Source organism: Poeciliopsis prolifica, unplaced genomic scaffold, assembly GCF_027474105.1.
Source record: "Poeciliopsis prolifica strain line A6 unplaced genomic scaffold, Auburn_PproV2 SCAFFOLD046, whole genome shotgun sequence".
Taxonomy (NCBI): domain Eukaryota; kingdom Metazoa; phylum Chordata; class Actinopteri; order Cyprinodontiformes; family Poeciliidae; genus Poeciliopsis; species Poeciliopsis prolifica.
This window is the reverse complement of record NW_026562421.1, coordinates 3,742,880-3,770,000: the sequence shown is the minus strand read 5'-3', so window position 1 is coordinate 3,770,000 and position 27,121 is coordinate 3,742,880. Positions and strand designations below refer to the sequence as shown.

Sequence of the window (27,121 nt, the reverse complement as noted above, 5' to 3'; positions counted from 1 at the left end):
GATAAAGTTTGATTTGCGGATGTGTTCATGTGTCTGGCTGACGCGTTTCTGTTTGGATGAGGACGACGGCCGGCGGTAATGATGGAGGAGGGAGAAGGGGCTCAGTATCGTAGCAACAGGCTGGTTTGGAAATGGACGGGGATGGTGGGTCAGAACCAGAACGAGATGGGAAATGAAAGGCTGACACGGTAATTTGTGGAGGTGAAAGCAATCAGAGGGAAGAGAGGAGATCCTTTTTACGAAAAGAACAGAAATGGGTTTTATGTTCTGGTGGTTCTGTAAGGATGGACAGCTGTAAGGTGGAGCGCTCGCTGCTGAAGGTTGTGGGTTTGAAACCCAGAAAGACACGTTTCCCTGAGGATGTTGGTTTTCTCAAGGTACTCCTGGTTCACACGGCAAGATTTTAAAATTGTTGGTCGGCCTGTCGCAGTCGGTTAAGAAAGAAATTAAAACCAACTCAATCATTTCCATTTGCGTAAGTTGTCATTTTTCTCTTTCTCTTGTGGTTTGTTCTGTATTAGCCTAGCAGGAGAAATGACTTGCTGTCTTTTGTCAAGGACAAAAGAAAATCCTACAACTGCTAAAATCTGACGGCTTCTTTTTGTTAACATTTTGTGAAGAAGAAAGTTTTGCTTCAGAAGTTTTTGTGTCATTTCCTTCAATGGTTCTTGGGGCAGCGCCCCCACAGGCGAGCAGAGGAATAGTCAGACCAACCAAACCGAAGTGTTTGGTTGGTTGACTCAGAAAATTTACTGAACCGAGTCTTTGAAAACACCTTTAGTAATCAGACGTCATTGAGAAGGGTCAAAAGTCAATGAAAATCTGTGATCCGTGCTTTAGACCAAATTAATAAATATCTGTGAGTGTTTGCCTGTTCACGTTGTGCGGCGTGTTTGTTTGGTTTTCCATTGTCTCAGTGCGTCTGACTCTGACCTCTCTGCAGGCACAGTAGAAAGTCTGCGGGGCGTTCTGACTGCCTGCCCTGCTTTAACGTCCCTGAAACACAACCTCTCACACAACACCTACATACACACTGTGTGTGTGTGTCTGCTGTCACATATGCTACAGTCCCAGGCCGTGATGAGCCCTGCAACAGGGGAGAAGCAGGGGGAGGCTGCAGTGGTCCGCCATCTTTGTTCCTGTCTGGAAAGGCTTCTAATTTTTCTCTGATTATTTTAGCTTCTGTTGCTAAACTCTGTTGCCATCTGATGCTGCCAGTCAGAAGCTAATTAAGCAGGAAGATGCCAGTCAGATCTCCTAAAGTCAAGGATGAACAGCTATGTGTTTTGGTCCGGCTTCATATTAAGCGTTGGCATCAGGCGTAGTGAAGGACAAACATGCCCTCGCTTTTCATGCATCACCACCAATCTTTATGCGTGCATGTGTGTGTGTGTGTGTGTGCGTGTGTGTGTGTGTGTGTGTATGTGGTACTCAGGCTCTCATTTAGCAAGCATTTAGAAAAGGGCAGTGCAGACCCGTTGTACTGTAAATACAAATCAGAAGAAGCACCTTACTCTGTCTGAGGTTACATGTCACCACAACAAAGCATCTCATATTTAGTACCGGGATCAGTGGTTTGCTCCCTGAGAGGTTTGTTTCTGCTCTGCTTAAATGTTTAAGATAATCAAACAAATCAGATAACCAGATTTTAGGTCATGGTTTGCAGTAGTTGGTAGCGCTAAACCCTAAAGCACTAATCATAAGTATTAGTTCCACTAAATGTCAAACCTTATCCAGCGGAAAGTTTACAAAACATCCAAGTGAAGTAGCTACTATATGTCCGGAAAAATAATTTAGGAAAAGCTAAGTGGCGACCTCTGAAGGAATCAGATCAAACTGATTGAACTTCAGTTCACTGAGTTTATATGAGATGTTTTACACCAAGATGAGGACACACACACACACACCTACACACACCTACACACACACACCTGCACACACACACATACACACACACACACACACATACACACCTACACACACCTACACACACACACACCTACACACACACCTGCTGTCTGTGTCGCAGCAGACAGGTTCCCTGCTTGTTCTCCGCTGGATGTTTGACCCAGTTTACTCTCTACAGAAACACAACAGGAAGGCCTTCATGACCTTTAACCTCTCATCATCTGTCATCCTAGAAACATGCATATTCTCATGTTTCCCACACGGATCCTATTACGGTTAAACATGACTTGAATCTCACATGAATGAATAAATTCTCAAAGATTTCTGAACATCCTGTGTGAACATTCTGGACTTTGATGGGATTTTCTAGAGACACTGATGTTAATTTTGTATCTTATTTGTTTTATTTCTTTAATTTACAGTTAAAAATGTTGATAAAAAAATCTTATATTCTCTCAAAAGTCAATTCATATCACCTGAATTTTATGGCATGAAAATAAAGTTTATTCAATTTTCAATGTTTTTTTTTTAAAGCTTTGTTTCGTCAACAGATGTGAGAATTTTCAGATTCATCTGTCAAATTATAAAATCTTTACTTATTCGCTTAAGCACTTTTTGGAATCGCTAACTAAGAAGCTAGTTGCGTTTGTCATAAACAGTTCCACTAATGCTAGGCGCTACCAAGAAGGTAGTTAGCAGAAGCTAATCCTACAGCGATAGATTCCACCATGTTGATGCCAGACGTGTCAATGAGAATATTGTTTAATGCCCTCCAGCAAGTTTGGTCAGCTGGTTTTTCTACTGTACAATGCTGCTGGAAAAGACAAGAGTGTATTCGCCGGTGAACGTAGATGCTCCCTCATTTGGTTGCTGCCTCATTTTTATATTATTGTAAATACTTTGTAGCTTTACATTTTGTCTTTCACTTTACACATTTAACTAGAACTGAGAGTCTCTATTTTTGGCTCTTCTCCACTCAGTAACGGCATCCACGCCGAAGCTTGTAGTTGCTGATGTTGTGGTCGGGGGTCCAGCTGGTTTTTCTGGTGAACCCAGATGTTTTCTCCGTAGTGTGTTCCAGCTGGCTCTGCTTTCTGGATATCGTTTTAAAGTCTGTCCTCTTCCTGTCCCCAGTGTGCAGACGGCGTGTCGGCCGGAGAACCGTCCCTGAAGCGGGTGGCGGTGGTGGAGGATTTCTTTGATATAATTTACGCCATGCACGTGGAGATCGGCCCAGATCCGGGAAAAACTCCCAAACACGCCGGCCAGAAGAAGACCTACAAAGCCGTGAGTATTTCTCACCTGAGTGATGATTTCTCTCCTGCAGATCTGAAGCTGAACCAACGTTTTGCTCTGTTTGCTCCCAATTGTCTTTAAAAGTTTTCTGCTGGGAAAATGGATTACAAACTTATTTTATTAGTTTTCTCCATTAACTAAATGAAACATGGAGAGATAGGTTTTATTAATTTAGTGCAGCGTCACAGCAAAGGGAAAATAACGCAGAAAAACCATTGAAGAACAACTCATAATCACTCCTATTCTTACCTAAAACAGTCAGCTGTGTTTTCCCTCAGACAGCTGCTCATGCTGCCCTCTGCTGGGCAAAACATGAACCTACAGCTCCAATAAACTCATTGCTTCCTTTTCATAACTTTTCGACAAATTATTACCTTACATTTTTTCCACATATATTCTGTTTATTTTAGATACGTTCAATAAATAACTGACACTATAAACAATTAAGTTATTTACATTCTCATAAAAATGTAAATAATGTAACATAAAAGAACATAAGAAATTATCTTCATCAACAATTTATTTAATATTGTATAATTATAATGAAAGAGAAAGACAGAGATCTGGTGTAGCAGTTTTGGGGAGTTTTTTTCCTTTATTTATTTTCTGTCTAGAGTGACTCCAGTGCACTGCTATAATTATCTGCCTCTGCAGGTTTGTGATTTGTCACTTTTATTCACATATATTTTTATAAACTGAAGCGAAAGTTTGTCTCGTTTTGCTGTTTGTCTGGAAATCTCTGCATTTTCCAGAGAGGAGAGTGAAAATGCACTGCAAAAACATAAAATCTTACAAAGTATCTTTAGTCTAGTTTCTACTAAAAGGATCTCAGAAAGCTTGAAAAAAGTCAAACTAACTTGTAAGTAACATTTCAACAAAATATAAGAGTTCATTTTAAGTCATTAATTTCTTTATAAAATAGTTTTAATTCCATTGCCAGATTATTTCACTTATCACAAAACATTTTTCCCATATTGTAAGTAAAATATTCAGCAGATAGAAGTAGTTTTTTTATTATTATTATTAAAGAATTATTGATGTAAAACAAGCTCCTATATTTAACCTAAAAAGTTGAGAGTTAGTTTGTCTTCTTGCAAGATCAGTAAGATATTTGCACTACAATCCAGATAAAATGCTTGGTATGATTTTGTGTTTTTGCAGTGTACTAACAGAAAGTTGCAGGCGTTTCTGTGTGCAAACTAAATCAAATTCTTCGCCATCTCTGTTTGCATCTGGCCCAAACTGCATCCTGACTGGACATTTCCTACATGTATTTTCTGTCTTTCTGGGTTCATTTTTGTGTGAAAACAACTCAAATCCTGTAAAGTTTGGATGTTTTTCCATCAACATGAAACTCAACTTTTCTTTATTTTTGCCTCAGATTGCTGAGACGTACGCCTTTCTGCCCGGGAGGCTGTGACTCGCTTCCTGATGAGCTGCGGTGAATGTCAGAAGAGGATGCACATCAGTACCACCGGACAGGATTACAAAGGTACACACACACACACACACACACACACACACACACACACACACCACACACACACACACACACACACACACACACACACACACACACACACACACACACACACACACACACACACACACACAGAGAGAGAGAGAGAAAGTCACTGCCGCTTCAGAAATGAAGAAACTTTACAAAATATTTAATCACATCTGTTTTCTGTTCCACACTGAAATATGTAACATTTTCTTTAGATGTGCAGATCTGACTGCGAGGTGTCGTGTTAACCAGTTTGTAGAATCAGAAGTAGGTACGACATGGAGTCATGATTGGGTGACTAATTAATACAAATGATGCAAAGAGATTTGTTGATACTGCTATTTATTACAGTGGCAATAATAATAATAATAATAATAATAATAATAATAATAATAATTATGATAATACCAAAATAAATAAATAAATAAAGTTCTCAAAAGAAACAGAAAAAGAGACAACAAACCAACAAAACAATTATAACAATAATCAGTGACACTTCAAACCTCCACAAAAGGTCCAAAAATGAAGGGAGAATAATTATTGTCCCTTTTTTTTAATACTCCTTCTCTGTTCAGTTCCTATGTGGAAAGTGTAGTTCTGTTTTCCTACCACCAGTTTCAGTAGCTCGGATGCTAATGCTAACAACGCTGCTGCTGTTAGCGCAACATGGACACATGAATATTCTGTTCAACGTCCAATCAGATCGTTCTGAAGGATAAATTAACCCCCGATGAGGCGAAAGACATGAGCTCGTCCGCCATTGTTCATGTCTGCGTCAGATTTACAGGGCCACCAGAAACGCGTCATTATAAGGGTTCCTGGCGGAACCTTTGTTTGTACAAAATAATAAAATTTGACACAATTCATCATATTTTTAACGCATTAAAATTATGTAATTATGAGAACATCATTCCTTAAAAAAAAAAAAAACAGAAATTTTGTAGAAAAACTTTTTTAGTTTCAAAAGTTAAAAAAAGCATTTTTTTCCAGAAATTTTTTTAGATTAATCTTCAAACTTGTCACAAATTTGACTTTTTGGGTTGGTTAGAAAATAAATTTTCACTTTTTGCCCGTTTTTGTTCTAACTGCAGCGACTCCAACACGCCGTCGTAATTATGCGTCTGTCTGTGATTTGTATCACTTTCATTTACCGCTAAAACTTGACGCTGCTCCATTTTACAGCAGAGCGTGCCGGATTGTCTGGTGGCTCCAGTCGAGTTTCTGAGTAGATGTGAAGCGGGGAATCTGGTTTTATATTTTATCACTCAGCCTCATTGGAGCGACTCATTTTTCAGAGATTTTCTTCTCTAAACTCACCTGTCTCTGGTGGTTCTCCCTCTTTTTTCCATTTTTTTGTCCCTGAATCCTGAATTTGGCCTCCAGCAACTCTTTGTGTGTTTTTCCCGTTTCTCTCTTCCTCCCTCCTGTCATTATCTCCCTCCATCCCCCCATGCATCCTTATCCCTCATTAGATAAAGGAGTCATTGGAGTGTCCCGTCTCTCTCCTCAATTAGCCTAATTAATGGCTTTAACAATGAAAATGGCCCAGAAAACAGGATCATTTTTCACTGGGTCAGAGCGACACACGGTATGGGGACAAAATCACAGAAAAAAAAAAAACTCCAGAGCAATTTAACAAAGAATTAGTTTGTATTTCTGATGTTGTTTTGGTTTGGAGTTCATAAGAGTTAAGGCAAAAATAAAATATCTGAGTTTTCTGAGTTTTTTTTCCAATTTTTTCTTTGCTCAGTTTCTTTTTTACAGTAGAAATGTCGGAAAATATTTCAATTATTCCTTCTTTTACTTGAATGATGGAGTACTGGCACCGGACTACAAGAATTTCTGTTTAATTACAAGAATATGGTCGGAAATTAGCAGGAAAAAGATACAATTTTACCAGAAAAACGTCTGAAAATTGCAAGAAAAAGGTTGTTTTAATGAGAAAAAAGCTTTTGAGTAGTCAGGAACTGAAGTTCAATCGGTTTGGTTCACTATTAGAAATAAACTCGTTTCCACTATTCCAAAGTTACGGAGCTGATAATAATTTGACGGCAATTTGCTAAAAATATTTATATTAAGTAGAAGTAGTATAACATTATTCACTTTAGATTTATAAATTTATTTGTGATAGTTCTTGTAATGTTGGGATTTTTTTCTCGTATTATTTTCATGCTTTTGTCCTGTGACTTTTTTCTTGTAATTAAAACTAAAAACTTTTTGCTCAACTGTTGTATTTCGTTGTAGAGTTGGTGCAAAAAAAACAAATCATAAAATCAATCAAATTGATTTTTCACCCTGTGCTCGTCAGAATCAGTTTATATCTGCAATAATCAGTGCGTTTTCAGAAACGCACACTGTGTCACTCAGACAGGGAGCAGCTAATCATCTCAAACGCTGTGGGGGGTTCACACACGAGCACACAGTCGTGTTTTCATCACTTGTGGGGACTTCACATTGACTTCCATTAATTTTTACAGCCTAACCCTTAGCTTAACTTTTACCCTAAACCTACCCATCACATACCTAACCACTAACCTAAAAACAACAATTTCCCTCATGGGAATCAAGAAAGTGTCCCCCCAAGAACCAATGGTCCCCATAACCCCACATTGCAGACAGACGTAGGTTCCCATAAAGATATAAAAACCTGGCACACACACACACTCCTCTCTATGCAGAGGGTCTTCTGTAAAGTTCAGCTGTGAATTATTAAAAGCCATTAATTGGAGCGGACTGGTTCTGGTTAATTGGTATCGGCATCAGCGGGTCGGACCGCAGGAACAATACCATCAAATGGATGAAGAACAAGACGTTCTGCCACTTTGTAATTTAAATAAACTGATGGTACTTCCTCAGCAACATAAAGGAATTATGGACAAAAGTTTAAAATTTGTGATAAAATTTTTTGACTATTTTCAAATTTTCTTCAAAATAACTTTGTAATTTCTGAGCTCCAGAAGTTGAATATTTGCGACAAAAGACTCAGACATTTTGACATAAATTTTTTATTTAAATTAACAGAAAATCTTTGAGCTCAAAGTCAAATGTTGGAAAGAAAAAACTCAGATATTTTGATTAATTTCTTTCGTTCAAAAGGCCAAAATTGAGGAATTATTGACTTAAAGCAATCTCCTACTTCTTAGTTTTTTCTTATTTCAAGTGTACTAACATATTTGTAGTAGAAACTAGACTAAAAATACTTGGTAAGATTTTCTGTTTTTGCAGTGTGGAGTCTGGTTTTGCACAGCTACATCCAGAAATTAAATAACTCCTAAAACAAGTCAGAAAAATCTTAATCCGCTGTTTCAAAAGTCCTTTTATTACATGAAGTGACAAAACAATAAGTAGATTGGAAAATTAAAGTTCACAGGAGAGTAGATTGTTGTCCTTCATCTTTTGCTTCAGTCCTGTTTTTCTGCTTCATGCTGTTTAGTTCCGCGTCCTGAGCAGCTGTTTGGTTTCTCTCTTTTAATTTCTGTGTTTTCCCACCAGAGAACGACAGACCCAGCTCTCTGGTTTCAGACGTCATCGACTTCAACGTTCCTCTCACCACCACCTACATGAAGCAGATGAAGCTGCACTTCCTCAACAACAGCAACAACAACAAGGTGGGTTCTGGTTCCCTGCAGCCCGCCGGCAGCGGTTCTGGTTGGGGCCAATCAGAGCAGGTCAGAGGTCAGGGAAGTTTCTCCGTCCACTCAGGGATTGTTAGTGACAGATGAGCGGGAGGAAACCAGGAAGAAACTAAACTCCTGCTGGTTTAAAGAAGGAGAAGACAAACCCGTGTTTTACTCAACCAGAATTAGTTTTAGTATTTTATTTCTCTCTCATAAACACAAAGTTTACAGGACGTGAGATAAATTATTGGAAAACTGATGTTGGTTTGTTTGTTTTTGTTGCAATGTTCAGATACCAAAGGATGAATTAGGAACAGAAATTAACATCAGTCAGCAAGATAAATATTTAACCTCAAACTAAATGTTTAACTGCAAATGGAATATTTGACTTTTAGATAAACGTTTAAAGTAGAGCTAAATACAAAGATAGCCAACCTTAACTAAATATTTGGCGCTATACCAAGTACTTAGTTAGCAATATAAATATGTAGTTATCAAGCTATATACTTAGCCACAATCTAAATATTTAACTCCAGGCTAAATATTTTGTTTACCAAGCTAAGAATGTGACTTCAAACTAAGTGTTTAGCTCTAAACTAACTATATACTAAGCAAGCTAAATATTTAGATTATAGCCAAATATGTAGTTAGCAAGTTGCATTCTTGGCCTCAAACTAATATTTAGCTTAAAGGTCAGTATTTAGTTAGGAAGACAAATATTTAGTTCAGAACTAAATATGTAGCTTAGAAGCTAATATATAACATAAAACTAAATAAATGCAAACAAGCAACTTTTTTAACTCTAAACTAAATAGTTAATGTTCAAACTAAGTATTTAGCCTGAAACTAAATAGTTAATTTTAAACTAAATACTTAGTTAATAGACAGTGTATATCCCTGAGCTGTGAGTATTATAACAGATTTTCCATGGGAAAAATTATTAATGAAATAAACTGCCAATGGAACTGGCACTTTCAATCAATATTAAGGAATTATTGACCTAAAATAAGCTCCTGTCTTGCTGAAAAGTTATTTTTAAGTTATTTTTGTTTTATTTAAAGTGAACCAAGACATTTGCAATAGGAACAAGACAAAAATACTTGCTCAGATTTTGTGTTTTGTTCTATTTTTGGTAAAAAAACAGAAGTTTTCTGTTTGAAAAAGCAATGTTGTAATGTTACAACAATTACTGTGGTTAAAATCACAGCAGACTGCTGTCTCAATAAATCACCAGATAAAATGGCATCCATGCTGGTGATGCGTGGAACTGAACCGTATCTTTCTGAGCCGTTTGCTCTCCGTCTCATTATTAAACCGAAATCGGTGACGGTTAAACACTGAAGCTGGACTCCATGTTGGGGAGGGCAGAGCTGCTGTCGTTTCCTGCGGCTCTTCATGGCTATCGGCGCGCTGCGCACACACTCGCTTTGGTCGCCGTGTGTGTTGGCGTGTTGGAGCCGTGGTGTCGTACAGGGGAAGCGAGGGTTGAGCTCTTTCCAATTAAGCGAAGCCTCTGAGCGTCGAGTTAATTAGTCGAGGAGAGAGATGAACAGCGAAGTGCCAATTTACTCTGGAATGCCGATACGTCTTTCTGTCTGCATGTCTCACACACACAAACACACACATAACACATAAAATGTGTCTAAAATAGTGCTAGAATCCTCCCCTTAAATTTAACTCTCGCCAATAAACAGTTTGACCTGAAATCTCACCTGAACCACCTGAGCCGAGTCGGATGTTTGATAAACTGAACATGTTGCTGCTGAAGTGGTTCTGGATCACCGGTCTGATTTACAGAGAGAAGCTGACCAGTTCTGCTGTTACTGTCTTTTTAAATCATCCGAAATGAAGCGTAACCATTTCTGAGGTTTGGTTTAATATAACAGATTTTATTGTCATTCAGTTGTAAACTTAAAATGTACATCGAGTTAGATATGTCCAATAATAATAAAAAGTATTACACGCATAACTAAATATGTAATAATACAAAGTCACAGACATATACTGACCACAACGCCTTTATGTCACAGGACTCAAGACCAAATAACACTCCAACATTTCCCACACAAACATTCAGTCCTTTACAGTTTTATGTTTTCAACTTCATGGTTATTTTGTGATTATTAATAAGTGATTGCTGTGGTACATTAGCTACCGTTGCTATTAGCTGAGCTGACACAGGGGTGGAATCATCTGTTTTATTGTTTAATGTTTTAGCAATATGAAGGTACTTGAATTACTGACTTAAAACAATCTCCTACATCTCGAGGAAAAATATACTTGTAATTTAGTTTTATCTTATTTTCAGTTTGACATTTGCACAAGAAACTAGACAAAATACTTCATAAGGTCTTGTGTTTTTTGCATTGAGGCATAGAAAAACAATTCAAATATTTTCAGGTATAAATTGCATATGAAACATTATTTAATGTGTGACATCTTTGATAAAAACCACAAAACCTTAAATTGTGTGAACTCAGTAGAAGATATTCATATTCTGTCTGATAAACTTCATCCTTACATAACTAATTTAAGTTTTACATCAGAATCTTTTTTAAAGACTGCAGTTGTCCTTCAGGATTTTTTTCTCAGAATATTTTTTTTCTGTGACCTTAAAGCAGCTTTAACAGTGCGAGGATGTGCCTCCATGTGCAGTCTGTACATGTCCACCCTGACGCAGCCGTACAGAATCATGCAGTGTGTGTTTCAGCGTCCAGAGCGCTCTCAACAAGGGAAGGTCACCATCTTTTGTCAAAGTTGTTCTTATGTGGGAGTGAGGATAAAGCTGAATATCTCACCAGGAGAAAGACACATTCCTGCTTTTACTTCTAGCTTCATTTTTTACTCTGGAAATTAATTTCCATGCCCATTAAATATACCCTGATTGTTTTTTTCTGAGCATTTCACGTGTAAAGCTCACAGGGATTAAAATCTGACTAATAAAGGATTTAGTCTGAGATTGTTATGCAGTGGTTAAGACTGCGTATGTAATATAGAGCTGAACATTATGGCTGAAAAACGCATCACAATATTAGCTTTTTATGTTAGTCGATATTGATAATTATAAATTAGTATTTTGTTTTAAATATCTTAAATACAACCAAACTGGTGTCATAACCTTTCCTGTTGTATCCACAGTTTTCTCTAAACTACGTTGTTTTTCATTTTTAAGCGGTTATGAGGTGAAACTTTAAAACTGCTGCTGCTCCAGTTGCTCAGCAGGTTGTTGCTAGGTAACCGAGGTTAGGGGGACTTTAAACTGTTTTGTTAGCCAGCAGGTTGTTGCTAGGTAACCAGCAGGTTGTTGCTAGGTAACCAGAGTGAGTGAGTTAGTTGAAACCACCAACCTAGCTTAGCTAGCTGAGCGATTGATCCTCCAGAATGCGGTTCAGCCTGAACAAAACACATATTCCAATTTGTGGAACGAATTTGCAGCATTTGATGATTGTTGATGTTTTTGCTATTTGCTTCTATTTTCTGTGGTTGCATTATTTTTCATTTGCAGTGTTTTTCTGTTGTGTTTGTATGTTTTGGATTTATTCACGTGTTTACCAGTAATGAACATTTTACAGCTCTATCTTTAGTTTATAATAATTCCAGAAAGTCCAAAAACGTGAGAAAATGCAGCTAAAATGAACCCCAACGTAGACTGAAGGTGTCCAAGTGCTCCACTGTTTCCATTAACACACATCCCAGGCCTCTGACATTTGGCCCATCCCTTTCTCTCCTGCCATCCGCCCCTCGTCCCAATTCAATAAGAGGAGGAAATTAGCCAGCGTGCTTCCTGGCAGTGGGGGGGTGTAGACGATGTGGTGAAAGGGTGGAAATGTTTGAGGAGCGAGAGGAGAAGAGACCATGAAGAGAGGGAAGACAGCAGGGCGGAGGTTCTGGTGTGGAGGGATAAAGAGATGGGTGTAAGGACATGGAGAAAAGAGAAAAAGTGCCTCTGATTGTGAGGGATGTTTATTTTGTGGGGGGAGGGAGTTCAGAGGAGGAATTAAAAGAATGACATGCTTCATTATTATTTGTGGCCTCCCTCCGTCTGCCTATTACTGCAGCTACCTCCAGAGGAAAGACGTTTCATTAATTTAGGGAGGAGGGGTGTGTGTGTGTGTGTGTGTGTGTGTGTGTGTGTGTGTGTGTGTGTGTGTGTGTGTGTGTGTGTGTGTGTGTGTGTGTGTGTGGGTGTGTGTGTGGGTGTGTGTAGAGGTGAGACACACTGTCAGAATAAGGTCTGGTTGAAAGTCTGAAACAAAATTACACTAACACAGTGGATCCCTGGAACCACAATAGTCTGCCAATACTAAAAACATTGATAGCTGCATATCTTAATAATTCAAATACCTAAATCTGTCGCAATTAGCAATTAATCAATTAATTGCATCATAAACTGATCATTTTCATTCTGATGATTAAGATTTTGTTTACAGACACATAATCCATTTAATTTACAATTTTGGTTGTGTGTGTTTTTTATCCTTGTTTTGTTTATTGTTTTTGTTTTTTGTGTTTTATTCTGGATATTTGAAATATCCTCTAGTTCCAGTGTCAAATGTTCTTTACTAAATTAAAGTTTACTGGTGTTTGAGAGGTCAAACTTGCATTAACATACATTAATGTGCACTAATACACACTGTAGAGACTGCTAGCGCAGAAGCAAACATCTGCAGTGTCTCTTAGCTCCATTCTAGCCAATCAGCACCAAGGAAAACAAATGGAGCTCCTGGATTGGCAGCAAATAGCATGCCAAGTAGTATAGTGTCTCAGTATCAAAGTTTTCTGGGCTGCATTTTTGTTTCGATATTTTGATGTGCTCTACTTTAAAGAATCAGAAAATAAATACATTTTCCGAGAATAATTTGGACTTATAATCCACAGAAGATTGTGAAGATTGTGAATTGACCACGGCCAAAGTGCATGTTTAGTTTGTAAAGTTCCTTCATTCCCTCAAAGCTTTAGTTGTTTTATTTTACTTTTGAAAACATTTTTTAAAAATGAGCTTATGTTAAAATGTATTTAAAATAATGAATCTTTGAAAGACCTTTGTCAAAAAATAGATTTTGAGAGTAACTTACAACATGGATGCAATAGTTGAACAGACATTTATGAAACTTACTATTTTTTCAAGTTTTACTTTTTTAAAAAAAATTCAAATTTTATTTTTTCAAAGTATGTTTTCAGATTTTATTTTTGTTTATTGTTTTTCAAAGTTTTTTTATAATTACATTTTTAAAAGATTTTATTTATTTAAAAAAGATATTTCGTTAGCTTTACGTAAATCTGATTTCCGCTCTTGTGGGGGCGGGACTTCCTCCGAACGGTGGCGGGAAAACGCACCTCTACTTGTCGAGTGGACGTTAGCAACAGCCTTTCTATTGGCCGGTGTGGGGAAAGTTCGAGCGTTTCTATTGGTCAGATTGGACAGTTACGAAGCGCTGCTACGTTGACTGCGTAGACAACGGCAGGATGCTGAACAGGAGAAGTATAATCAAACCAAAATAAAAATTAATTCTGCTGTTCTGACATCAAGAAAAGAAATATTTCACAGCTTTAGCATTAACATTTTATAATTTTAGGAATTGAATAAATAATATCTGGTTTTTAGTAAGAAAAAGTTCCATCAAAAGTGTTGTTGCCTTTCCGCCAGGGGCGTGACCTTTGACACGCCCTATCGTCGCGGCCATCTGCTGTGATCCTCCGGTGATCTCCTTGTAATAAAGCAGAAACGCCATGGAAACGGTGCTGCTAGGAAAATCCCCTCTGTGCTCCAAATGCTCCTTATTTACTGTTTACTGACACAAAAGGCAACAGTAGCTTTGTTTCACTGCAGACTTTCCCTTTCTGATGGAGGTCAAACCGGTTCCCCTTCCCTGACCAGATGAAACATAAATGCAGAAATAAGGATTAGGATAAACAAACTGTTAACACTTGTGCAGAAGAGGTTGGTGGGAAACAGTGGATGAACTTAAAGCCCAGAGGAGCTTTAATGCGGCTCTGTTTCCATGGTGTTTCTGCTTTATTGGTCTGTGCTCACCAGAGCGGCAGCCAGTCAGGGATTATTCTTTTTGTTTCACTGCTAATGAACAATATTCTGCAGCATAATTCACTGTTTTTGGGCATTGACTCATTTTAACCCAGCCTGTGCTTCCACCCTCCAACTGTAGGGGGCAGCTGGGGCGCATACTTATAAAAACAGTGGTCCATCCTAATGTTAAATATTCTCCCAACATGTTCCCATTGTATCTTTAACAACAATTATGGAAATATTTATTCTTTTAGTTGTACAAATTATGCTTTTTCTTCTTTATTTCATCTTGGCAATAAATACTTACCTGAGCTTTTAATAATCAAGTAGGCATGATAAAAATTGAGATTTAAAATAAAATGAATGCAAAAAGACACACAGAGCAGAAATATGACACATTTTTAAAGAAAACTAAGTCAAAATTGCAGCCACTTGCAAACTAAATAATTAGTTTTAAACCAAACACTAAATTAGCAAACGGTATTTAGCCTTAAACTAATCTACTTAAAACTAAATACAGCATCTGGTTCACAAGAAAAATACATAGTGTGAAGTCAAATATTTCATTAGCAAGCAAAATATTTTTGCCTCAAACTAAATTGATTAAAAATAAATATTTAGTTTGCATGCTAAACATTTCAAATTAAATATTTAATTCAGAGCTGAACGTGGAGATTGAGGCTAAATATTTCGTAAGCAAGCTAAATATTTCACCTCTAAAACTCGTAAAACAAAATATTTAGTTAGAAACAATAAACTAAATAACGCTAAATATTTTGTAAACAATTATTTACAATTTACTTTTTTAGTGTAAAAAGATAGGAAAAAGTTTTATTGTCCACCAATGTGTGAAATGTCCTTCAAACTAAACATGTAGTTCTAAACTAAATACATAGTTAACAAGCTAAGTATTTAACCTAAAATTAAATAGCTTAAAACTAGAGAACAAGCTCAATATTTTTGCTTGCAGGACATTTGGCTTCAAAATAAATATGTACTCTCAAAGCCTTAAAGCATAAATGTTTTGCTTCAAACTAAATATTTAGTAAATAATCTTAGTATTCAGCCTTGCATAAAATAGCTTAGTTGAGGTAAATATTTTGAAGGATCGCAATATGTTAAACTAAATATTTAGCCTCAAAATAAATAGCTTTAAATTAAATATTTAGTTTGCATCTTAATATTTTGTTTGAATCTAAATAACTAGCTTCAAACTAAATGCTTTAGTTTGAAGATAAATGCATAGAAAATTAAATATTGTGTGCTCAAATTAAAAAATTTTTTTTTTTACTAATCCAAAGAAATAAACAAATCAGTTAATTAGTCTGGCTAATTATTTAGCTTTCTGGTTAAATATTAGCTTAAGCTAATTACATAGTATTCTAGCCAAATTTAAATTTGGAGATATTTAGTTTGGTATTTAAATATTTAGTTCAAAACTGAGTTACAAATAAATTATTAAATGAACCATTATTTTTTTAAAAAAAAATCTTATTTGCTAAATAATCAAAATTAATAAATTTTATCTGAGTAGTTTTACCATAAACTTCCTCCGTCTGTTTGTTTTTCTCCTGTGTTTTGGACCCAACAAGCGGAAGTAGCTCGTAGGAATGAGTCTCTTCTGGTTTGTAGATAAACATCCCCCGCCCCCCTCCTCTCGCGTGCTGACCCGCCCCCCGTGATGTCATCAGCCGTGGCCACGCCCCCTCCGGTTGCCACCGAGTCTTGAGGGTCCCGCTGAGTGCGCTCACTCCCTGCCTGTGTACAGCAGCATATACTGTCCATTTAAATTCACTCCATAGAAGGAAAAACCCGCAGAAAGCGAGAGAATAAACATTTTTAGAGATAAAAAACAGATAAAATTACACGGCGGAGGTTGATGGTCGTAATTTCGGAGAAGTGAAGGTAAGAAGGCGTCTTCGGCATGCGCTTTATTATTTATTAATCAGTGTGTGTTCCGGGGTGCTTCCCGCATGCCTGAGCCGCTGGTTCCGCTCGGATCGCTCCAGAGCCGCAAACGGAGCGCTAATTAGCGCCGGCTTGTTTGCGTGAGGAGTTGTTGCTGGCTCGGGTTCACCGGGCCGCTCCGTCCTGCGGCAGCCAGGCTCTGGGCTCATCATCCTCATCTTCATCATCATCATCGCTGCTCATGAGCGTGCTGCTGCCCCGCGTGCTCACATTGTTCTGGGCTTGCTCCGGCGCGCGCCACGGTGTGTCCGTGGGACGTCCGCGCGAGCTTTTAATTGATGCGCGTGCGCCCGTGGATGGATGCGGGGTGGATGATGGGTGGGTGGTTGCTAAGGAATGACCAAGCACCGCACTGAGGACCAATCGGCGCCGCGTGCCGAGCATTCAGACAGCCTGCGTGTTTCTGCGTGTTGTGTCTTTAGTTGTGAATCGACACTAATATCATGAAGGCAACAAGTCAAAATGAGAATAAAAACCACCTTCCGGTCAATTTAACTTTCAAAACATGATTACATTATTTAATTTGTTGCCTTGGTTCTGAAACTATTTTAAGTTCAACACAAACAACCAGTAGATTTCTATGAAAGAACTTTAGGGCCAAAAATGTTACTAAATCTCTTTTTTCCCCTGACTTAAAGACAAAAGGACACCTGGGAGAAACCATGTTTAATGACAGACAGGTGACTTGTTGAACACATCTGATTTATTATTTCTTTTTATTGTATTTTATGTGACATATTGAAATCATAATTCTGAGGGGAAAAAAAGTCAGATTTAGGAAACTAACATCAGAATTTGGAGATTATTTCATTCTTTTATTATTTGGAACCAAATTGAAATTTAAATCGACTGTCATTTTAATTTACATATCCAGACCTGATTAAATTTGATTTAATTTATTGTTATGGTTCTGGAACCGTTTCTGTTAGACTCAAAATAATCTGAAAATTTCTACAGAAAGCATTAGAGCCAAAAAGTAAAAAAACAAACACTTTTTTTCTTAGAATTTTGACTTAAAGACCCGTGAACACCACCAGGTATAATTTACTTTTTCACATTTTGTTTAATGAATTTCTGATTTCGACTGATCTGAGCTCATACATCTCTGTGAACAAAAAATAACTTGTGGAGTTGTGTGTTTATATCTCATGCTCGCTCAATACGAGTCCTGGCTCGCGCTAGCAACTTCACCAAATAAAGCGACATCATAAATGATCCCAGGAACAATGGAGGGGCCAATGCGGCCGCTCGTTTACCTGAGAAAAACGCGCCACAGTGACAACATTTTAACAATAGCCGAGCCATGGCTAGCTGGCCATGGCTCCTAACTTGAATATATTATTCAACCATAGACGTTAGCATGTGGTAGAAGCAACCTTCTGCGTGACTTCTTGCCACCTACCGGAGCGTGGTGAGATTGATGAGAGTGCATATTTCTCTGAATGAATAATGTGAGGTGTTGTCTGTTTACACTTCACACACTAGCATGAAACGCACTAGCAACTCAGCGAAGGCTACCAGCCAATCACAGACTGGTCTTTTTCATCCAATCAGAGTATTCCTCATAAGTCCTTGGTAAAAAACAGCCAATTAATAATGATACTGCACCAAGCGGTAGCCATTACTAAACCAAATGGGAGGATTTAGGAATACAGAAGAACAGTTTATACAAAGAATATATTATCCAAGCATACAAATACGCAGCATTGCCCATATTTCTTTTAATTTAAATATGACCAACATTACGTAGTTTACTTTAAGATCTACTGGGTGATTAATTAATTATTGTTTAGCAAAAATGCATTTATTTTAATTATATTTTATTTTACTTGCCTCTTTTAAGGCTCTGCAGTTGGTGTTTCAGTATCATGTCTTTCAATAACACATAATTATCTGCTCATATTTTCAAATTTTCTCTAAATGTTTAATTTTTTTGACACATAAACTCCTCCACCAACATGTGTAGTTAGTTTTCTGAGGGAAAACCTTTAATCCTTTAACTCACTCACCTCCTTGGGATGCAGAGCGCTGCATCCCAAGGTGCCGAATTTGATCCAGAACTGAGAAATTCAGTCATTTCAGCGACTTTTGGCGGGAGAAGTGTTTGTCCAAACGGCAGAGCGGAGCGACTTCAGGCTCCCTGCTGGTAAAAACGAGCGTTTCTCTGTGTTTATGTTTTGATTCCAGCTCTGAACGTTCGATCCATTTCTGTGGTGAATATTCTCTGATCTGCCACTTTTACAACTGAAGGTCAAACGCTGAGTTCTGCTGAATCAGGCGTCTGAATATTGACGTGTGAAGTCAGCACATTCAGATGAGAATTCAGGTTTGATTTCACACAGTGGAGGCTCCTGCGTTAGCGTTGGGATGAAGCTCCAGCCGGCCTCGGGGAAATGAAAACCCTGCGGCACACGAAGGGTTAAAATGTCCCTCTCTGCCGTTAAGAGGACGAGAAGAGACTCTCCTCAGATAAATCCCTATGCGAGGATCGACTCGGCTTCCCTCCGCTCCAAAATAACTCCGGTTTTCCCTGACCTGGCCATAAGCACGACAGGAGGCCGAGGAAGATGGAGCGCTAATCTCCTCTTCCTCTCTCCTCTGGATGGGAGGCGCTCTCTATTTCTGTCTGCAGCTCCTGATTTCGCTTTTCTTCCTCCTTACGTTTGGAGCAGTTCCTTCACAGCTCAGATTATATGCATCTGGTCATTTTTATTTTCCACTTTTTTTGTTGTTTTACTCTAGAATGGACACAAAGACAGAAATTTTGTTGCCAGTATTAGAAAATGACAAAATAAGCAGAAATTTGTTTTAAAGGTAAAAAATAAAGTGATAATTAATCAATGAAAGCTACTCTTTCATCCAATCGACATGCACATTTTGAGAACTTTAAAAATGTTGCAAAGAAAGGAAACAAATATAGTCATTTGAATTTTGAGCAAACTTTTATAATATCAAAAAAGTATATACAAATCATGTAAATGTAAAAATTTTGAGTGAGCAACTAAAATGTCATTTTGTCATTTTAGACATTCTTTAAAAATGACGCAGAAAAGAAAGTCCAAAGTTGCCATGTTTCCATCCACAGGCTGTGCAGAACGTAATTTCGTCAGATGTTGACGCTGTAACTAACAGGAAGTAGAGGTCGTAAACCAGTACGAACCGCACATCCTCCCCTCCATGCTTAGTCTGAAACTTTGTTGTCGTGCCTCTGGTAAGGCAAAGACCCACCAGTTTATGGGAGCATTTTGTTATGATTCTTTGGAAAATGTGTTTCAGTCATTATTAATCAGCAGTAACTCTTGACAGGGGAGTTTTCCTTTGACTTCAAGGAACTCATTGTTTCGTCTCTTGCAGTTTTCATGAAGTTTGTTCCAGATTTGTGGTGCATAGAAGCTGAAAGCTGCTTCTCCATGTTTGGTTCTGGAGATGCAGAGCAGAACCAGACACCAATCTGCTCTGTAGTAACTGATGCGACTAAAGACAAATGCATGGATGAGTTTCTATAGATCCTGCAGAGACTTTAGTCCTTTAATCTTGGAAATGTTCTTCAGGTGATAGAAGGCCGACTTTGTAACCATCTTTATGTGGCTCTCAAGGTCCAGATTTCAGCCAGATCTCTGGTTTCCAGTTGAAATAACTGAAGCTGTGCATTGACTCTAGATCTATAACTCTAGATTGTTCCCCTTTAGGTCCAAAGACAATAACTTTCTGTTTTGTTTCTGTTCAGATGGAGAAAGCTTGATTTGGGTTTGGAGTCTCCTCTAGAGTCAGTAGTTTATGTGAATTTTTTCTCTTGCAGGTGTTTCTTTAAACTTGTCCTTCTTGCGTCTCTCATGTTTGAAACAAGCAGAGGTTAAATCAGCCCTGAAACTGAAGCAGCTAGATAAAGGACTCTAAATGGGTCTGAGGAGCTTTAAGCCTGGAGATTTGTTCTGCGTCCTTTGACCCAATCTCTCTGTGTAAACCCTGGATAACGACAGTTTAAAGATAATTCAGTGTCAGTTTACAGAACAGCAGCGTGGCGTTCAGGTTCATCTCCATTACGGCTCTGAGGTGAGTGTCGGGTTGGTGAGCAGCGAGTCGAAGGAGCTCAGCAGCGCTTGCTGGGCGACGCCAACATGGTCCAAGCGTGACCTTTGCTGGACTAATCCCGGCCGTGTTTTCCTCGGATTGCTTCCTGGAGGGGAAAAGGTTAATCGTCCTGCTTCAGGCAGATTTGTGACTGACCGGATTAAGTGTTGCGCAGAGTGTTGGACACGCCGCTAATCTCCACTATCTGTGCCCCTGTTGCTGTGACAGACTGACCGGTCACAGGCTGCCTGACGGAGCCGAGTTCCTCCACTGGTTCACCAACGACTTGCTTCCTTTGATTGGTTGGACAAGTTCTATAAGTTTATGATTCAAACTACTTTTATTCAGTTTTTTTGGTTCTAAATAGTCATTAAAAGTGACCTATTACACTTCTTTGAGCAGGTTTCGATAGTACTAGACTACTCAAAACATTTCAGTCACATTTTCTGTGGGGTTTTAGTTTGCTCACTTCTGCCTATGCTGAGCTGTTTAAGGGTCTCTGTCACTTTATATCCAAATAATCTGCTGCTGGCCACGCCACCTAAATTCAATGTTTACACTTGTACATGAAAATGTTCGCAAACAGATGCGCAATTATTCAACTGTACACCTTTGAAAAGCAGAAGTGGAGCCTCCTGCACACCCAATAAGAATTCAGCAAGTGGTTTCTGGATTATAAGTCAATAACACTGCAAAAGCACCAAATCTTACCAATTATTTTTGGTCTAGTTTCTAGTGTTCGTACAGTTGAAACAAGACAAAACTAATTGACAAATAACTGTTTAGCTTGAAATAGCAGCTTGTTTTAAGTAAAAAAGTCCTTAATGTTGTCTTAAAAAAGTACTGTTTATAAGTGAAATAATCACTTAGTTTTGTCTTTGAAATAAGAAAAGCGAACATATAGGCTTATATTTCTTGCTGAAAAGTTGCTTGTAAGTTAATTTGATCACATTTCAAGTGTATTAAGACAGTTACACTGGAATCTAATGTTTTTGCAGTGAAAACACTTTTTTCCAGCAGCCATTGTACAGCGCATACAGCTGACCAAAAGTGTTGGACCTCTGCCTGGGTGGCTAGGTGGGGGGCGGAGTTCGTTGTGGTTGCTAGGTAGTGGACAGAGTTCCGTTGTGGTTGCTAGGTAGCGGACGGAGTTCCGTTGTGGTTGCTAGGTAGCGGACGGAGTTCTGTTGTGGTTGCTAGGTAGCAGACGGAGTTCCGTTGTGGTTGCTAGGTAGCGGACGGAGTTCCGTTGTGGTTGCTAGGTAGCGGACGGAGTTCCGTTGTGGTTGCTAGGTAGCGGACGGAGTTCCCTTGTGGTTGCTAGGTAGCGGACGGAGTTCCGTTGTGGTTGCTAGGTAGCGGCGCACTGCTGTTGAATGTGACTCAATAATCAGGAGGTTTTTGAAATTTTTCATTTTTCTGTCACCAAAAACATGAAGTTATTGCCAAATATTGGCCATTTTTTAAAAATGTTATTTAATTTTATTTCTTTGAATTTCTTATAATTAAAATTAAATTTTCTTTCCATTATTCTGTTCTGCATTTCATTTCTTGTCTTTTGTTGGGTAAATAGTTTATTTATCTCGATGCACAGGTCTATTTCTCATTTCTGAAGTATTGAAATTGGCATCATGACTTTATGAGTTCATGTTTTGTAAAATTTGCTTCCTTAGGAATCAATAAGCATAAAAAACTTGGCGGTTAGATGAGAACTCAGTAAGGAATGTTTCATTCTCGACTTTAACATCCCTGTTTGCTCTTTGCTCCCCACGCCTGTTATGTCAAACCGAATGGAAAACTTTTGTTAAAGCCAAAGTTTTCTTGTTTAACACTTTACAATAATTCACTCTCTTTATGAGTCACTATTTAACCAAGGTTGAGAAAGTTCGAACAATGTTTTCAATCCATTTATTTAGCACTACTTTGAAAAAATATAATTTATACACAGAAATTTCCTTTTTAGTTGACGCAAAGGTAGAGAGGGATAAAAATCCAAAGATATACTGAACATTTACTATTTTAGTCGTTAATCTTTTTTATCTTTAACTTTGTGGTCGTCCTGAACGGCTCTACGTATGTAGAACCGTTTGATTGGGAACCAAAGTAGCAACAGCAGCTGCCTTTCCATTAGAAATGTGCGCAAAATTTGGCCGATATTTTGCTGATGTGAAAAAAAACACAATTTTGCAATTGCAGTGTTTCCATTAAATTTGAAGGGTAATAAAAATCACAGATGAATAAGTTTGTTTATGTGATATGTTATTAAAAAATATGATGTGCCATCATTCTCCTACTACTTCCTGTTTTTCTTCATTGTTTCCACTTGTAGCAACATCTGGTTGTTGATCCTGTGACTCGTGTTTCCATTGCAGTTTTGCAAAATGCAAAATACTGTCAGGGTAAAAAATCCACCTCGACCTAGCACAAAAACTTAAAAAAAAAATTGTTCCAAAATTTACTTTGGCAATTCCAATTTGTGTAATTTTATTGTCAATAGAAAAGCATCATGTGACGTTTCAGCTCTTATTTTTATTTTTAAATAAAATAATGTTTCCAGAACCTCAACATTCCCATTGTGTGACACTTACAGCCGGTGTTCCTAGGGCTATGTCATTGACCTGCTTCACTTTTAAGATGTAATAGATACTCTATTACATCTTTTCTGTTCAGGTTTTGATTCTCCTTTTAAAAAGATCAGTTAAAAAAAAAAAACTGAAGACACTCAGTGCAACTTCCTTCTTCAACAAATATAAACTAAAATGGGGACGGTTCAGAGTTTAGCGGTTCGAGGATTTTGCTTTACTCTTTGCTAAATACCACAAGCCGTTTCTACAGCGAGCGCTCGGCTTTGCTTTGGTTGTATTTACCCAGAATGCCCTATGCTGTACTCCGCTTCCTGCTTTTGGAGCGGTCTCCGTTCACTTTAACTGAACTGAGCCGTAGATTTGCAGATTGACCAGAGTTCGTTCACATCTCCGCTAAAACCGGACTTCCTAAGCAAACGGACTGGAGTTGTATTAAAGCGGATTAAACAGATCTGGTGTGAATTCTTCACCCTCACTGCGCTGTGAGGTGAGAAAGAATAAAACACACATGCACACACACACACATCTGACCTGCTTACTCTACATAAAGGCAAGGTCAGAATGTGTGTGTTGACAGAGATACAGCAGTCTCCGTGTCTCCTTTCTGACTCTGTGACGCGTTCCTCGGACACACACACACACACACACACACACCCCCACACACACACACACACACACACACGCCTCAGACGCTGATGACCTGCATCTTGTTGTTTCGACTAATCAGAGAATATTTAATCCAGTGTGTGGCTGTGTTGGATGTTCTGCTGAAGCCCAGAAATCGTAGCTGCGCCTGGTTCTGCTGCAGGTCCGAGTTTCTCTCACTTTCCGAGTTTATTTATATCTCCTGAAGTGAACAGATTCATATTAAAGTGAACAGATTCATTTTTATGCCCCTCCTGTTCCTCTGTTGTTGAAATGTTGGAAAAGTCTCAGATTATCTGAACTTCTGTTTCTTTTCCAAAGACAGTTTTGACCTGAATAGATGCAGGAAATGCGAACATTCTCAAATTTCCTCTTTACTGTTACAACTTTACATATTATAGTTTCATCCATCCATCGTCTGCCGCTCATCTGGGGTCGGGTCGCTACCCCCAGGTCTCAGGGCCTTATAGTTTAAGACCCTTAAAATATAACAAACTGTTTGCCATAACATTTTTTAAATCACTCTCACCTTCTTGTTTCTTCTGGGTTGGAACGCCTAATTGATTACTCACAATTAATCAATTAAATAGTCGTCACCTATTTTAGTAACCGATTAATTAAGTTGAATATTCAGACTTGAGTTTACGAAAAGAACAACTCACTCAGAGCAGAAATTAAACCAAAACATTACAATAAATATGTACATTTTGCATGTAAGATGAAAAAATACGTGAACCAAAACTCCTCAAATGTGATAGTTTTAGCTTCACTTCTGTAAAAATCTCCTATTAAGTTCCTTTTTCTGTTCAGTTTGATTGTGTTGATATGATGAGCAGAAAGAGCCGACAAACGATCACACATTGACTGTGGGATTGCTGTTATTGAATTTTAGACAATAAAATGTTTATTTTCTTAATTAACAATTGACTGAAATATTTATTTGCAATTTATAATATTGTGCAAAATAGGCTGAAGTGGCTCAAAGTAAAAATTGCAGAAAGTCAAAATTTTATATCAGATTATTTGGCAGAATAATTGTGAAAATAATAAATTCTTGTCGGAATACTCAATTAATTGCCATAATAACGATTAATCTGATTGATCGTCGGAATTATTGATTTTCAGAATGATGATTAATTACTAAAATTTTTATTATTTGCAGCCCTGGTTTAATGATTTCTTCATTTCTGTTCAGTATTTGAATAAAGAATAATCTGAATTTAAAGTCAGTTTTTTTCCTGACCCATCAGTGATTCTACTTCCTTCAAACACTTCAAATAAAACACAAATCTCTGCCGAGTCTTAATCATGTTGTGGAGGAATTATATTTTTTTGTTTTCATCACCAACTCAAATGTTTTTTTTCTGCTCTGTCTGAACTCAAAAACATCAGAGCGATTTCCGGGTTATGCATTGAAAAATCTCCCGCAGAGTGTTTATCAAAAGCTCCCGACCAAATCGAGCGGCGAACAGAGACGTTATGGATCGGCCGGATCGCGACAGAAAGCGCTTCTGAATCCGCGGAGAGAGAAAAACGTTCAGCTCGATAAGTTCTGGGCTAATGAAGCAGCGGGCCGGGCGATTAGCGCGGCGTTGGGTTCAGCCTGAGCGAAAACACTCGCCCCTGCTCTCCTCATGTCAAAGTCATGTTTGCCCTCATCCTGTGAAGGTCGGCAGCGGCGTATTGATCGGGGCTGGCCGCCTCCACCGTGCTTCAAGCTGGAGACGCTTTTTATAACCCGACAGGCAGACGGAACCACGGCTCTGACCACCAGAACCTTTCTTTGTGTTTCTGGATGCTACAGAGGGTGCTGCATCAAATCAGAGTGTTTTAGTGGTTACACACACACACGTACACACACATGTACGCTCACACACACGTACATCCTCTTCATGGCTGCTTTTTTCAGCAATCGATATTCTGCAGTGGAGCTCCTTGGCCCGCTCCAATTTGTGCACTCTGCATACATGTGTGTGTGTGTGTGTGTGTGTGTGTGTGTGTGTGTGTGTGTAGCTCACCTCTTATCAATATCTCCCCCCATCATCAATCTGAGAGAGAGAGAGATGCAGCCTGAATGAGGGGTCCTGTAAACCTCAATACCTGTCTGTGTCTTTCTCAATGCCTGATCGTAAATTCCTCACATTTTACCACCAGATTGGGTTCTGATTTATACACCACTTCCTGTGTGTGTGTGTGTGTGTGTGTGTGTGTGTGGTAGTCAAGCCCACCTAACCCAACACCAAGCCAAAGACCTGCACTACATGACACAGTAAAATGGGAAATATAAGAATTGCTTCTGGAGATATTAAACACTCAGCTGAAATAAATTTAACCAGCATCATTAACAATTCAAACTCTTATTGGTTCTGCTTTGCTTCCACCAGGCAACCCTCAATAACACCAAAACCTCACGCGCCCCAGACAAGATGAAGCCCTGGGTGGTTACTTATAACGCCCATTTCACCGACCACCACTGTCTGCACCATTAAATATAGAATTTAATGCAGTAAATCCTAAATTCAGAGCTGTAAATATGGCATACATTACTATTGTCAGTGCTGTTTACTAATGATGTTGATCAGCTAACCAATACAAACCATTGTTTACTAACCATTTGTGTTAGGAAGCAACATAAATGTTGTTTTTACTAATGACAACATTAGTTCACCATCTGTTGAACTAATGTTGGTAAAGAAAATGTTTACATTTTTTACTAACACAAATTGTAAAAAAACACCATTTGGGTTTTTGTTTAACAAACAACAGAAAATGTTTTTGTTTACCATTGGTACTCAACTCCAATAGTAAACAACATCAACAATAGCAATACATGCTAAGTTTAGCGCAATAAAAGCAGCTGCACCAAGAACCACTGAAGGAAACGACACAAAACCTCTGAAGACACTTAGAGCAACTTCCTGCTTCTCAAAATGGAAACAAAAGTTGAGTGGCATCAGATTTTAGCCTTTGGAGGATTTCTCTGTTGTTTACAGTGAAAACACCACAAACGATTTCTCCAGCTAGCGCTAGGCTAAAGTACACTTCCTGCTTTTGGTTTTGAGTTTTTTGGTCACAACCCCAAATCAAACTGGACTTCCTGAACAAATGGGCCACAGTTGGATTAACGTGGATTAAACACGCCGTCTTTCTCACTTTCACATATTTACTGAATGTTCCTCATAAACAATTTATTATGTGACATCGCAGTTCCCGGAACTTTGTAGCTGGCAGCCATCTTGGTAGGCACCCATAGCTAACTGTCATGGCAGTCACTCCGGAGTTGCTATGGAAACAATAAACAAGCCTTATTGTTTGTCTCATATGTGTCGATTCTGACAGCAGAGACTTTTGTCGGAATATTTTCGTCAGTGTTGACATATTTTTTTTTGTTAGTGTCGAAGTCATGGTTCCTCGATATTTTGCCTACCAAGATGGCGGATTGTGGGGCTCGCATCACCTCCCGTTCAGACTTCAGGAAACTGTAAAAACAGACGTATCT

General features: G+C 38.4%; 1 pseudogene; it reads left to right on the top strand.

Annotated features, from left to right (window-relative positions):
• Nucleotides 1–27,121, top strand: part of LOC129377128 (nucleolar protein 4-like) — a 65,600-nt pseudogene that overhangs the window by 6,178 nt on the left and 32,301 nt on the right.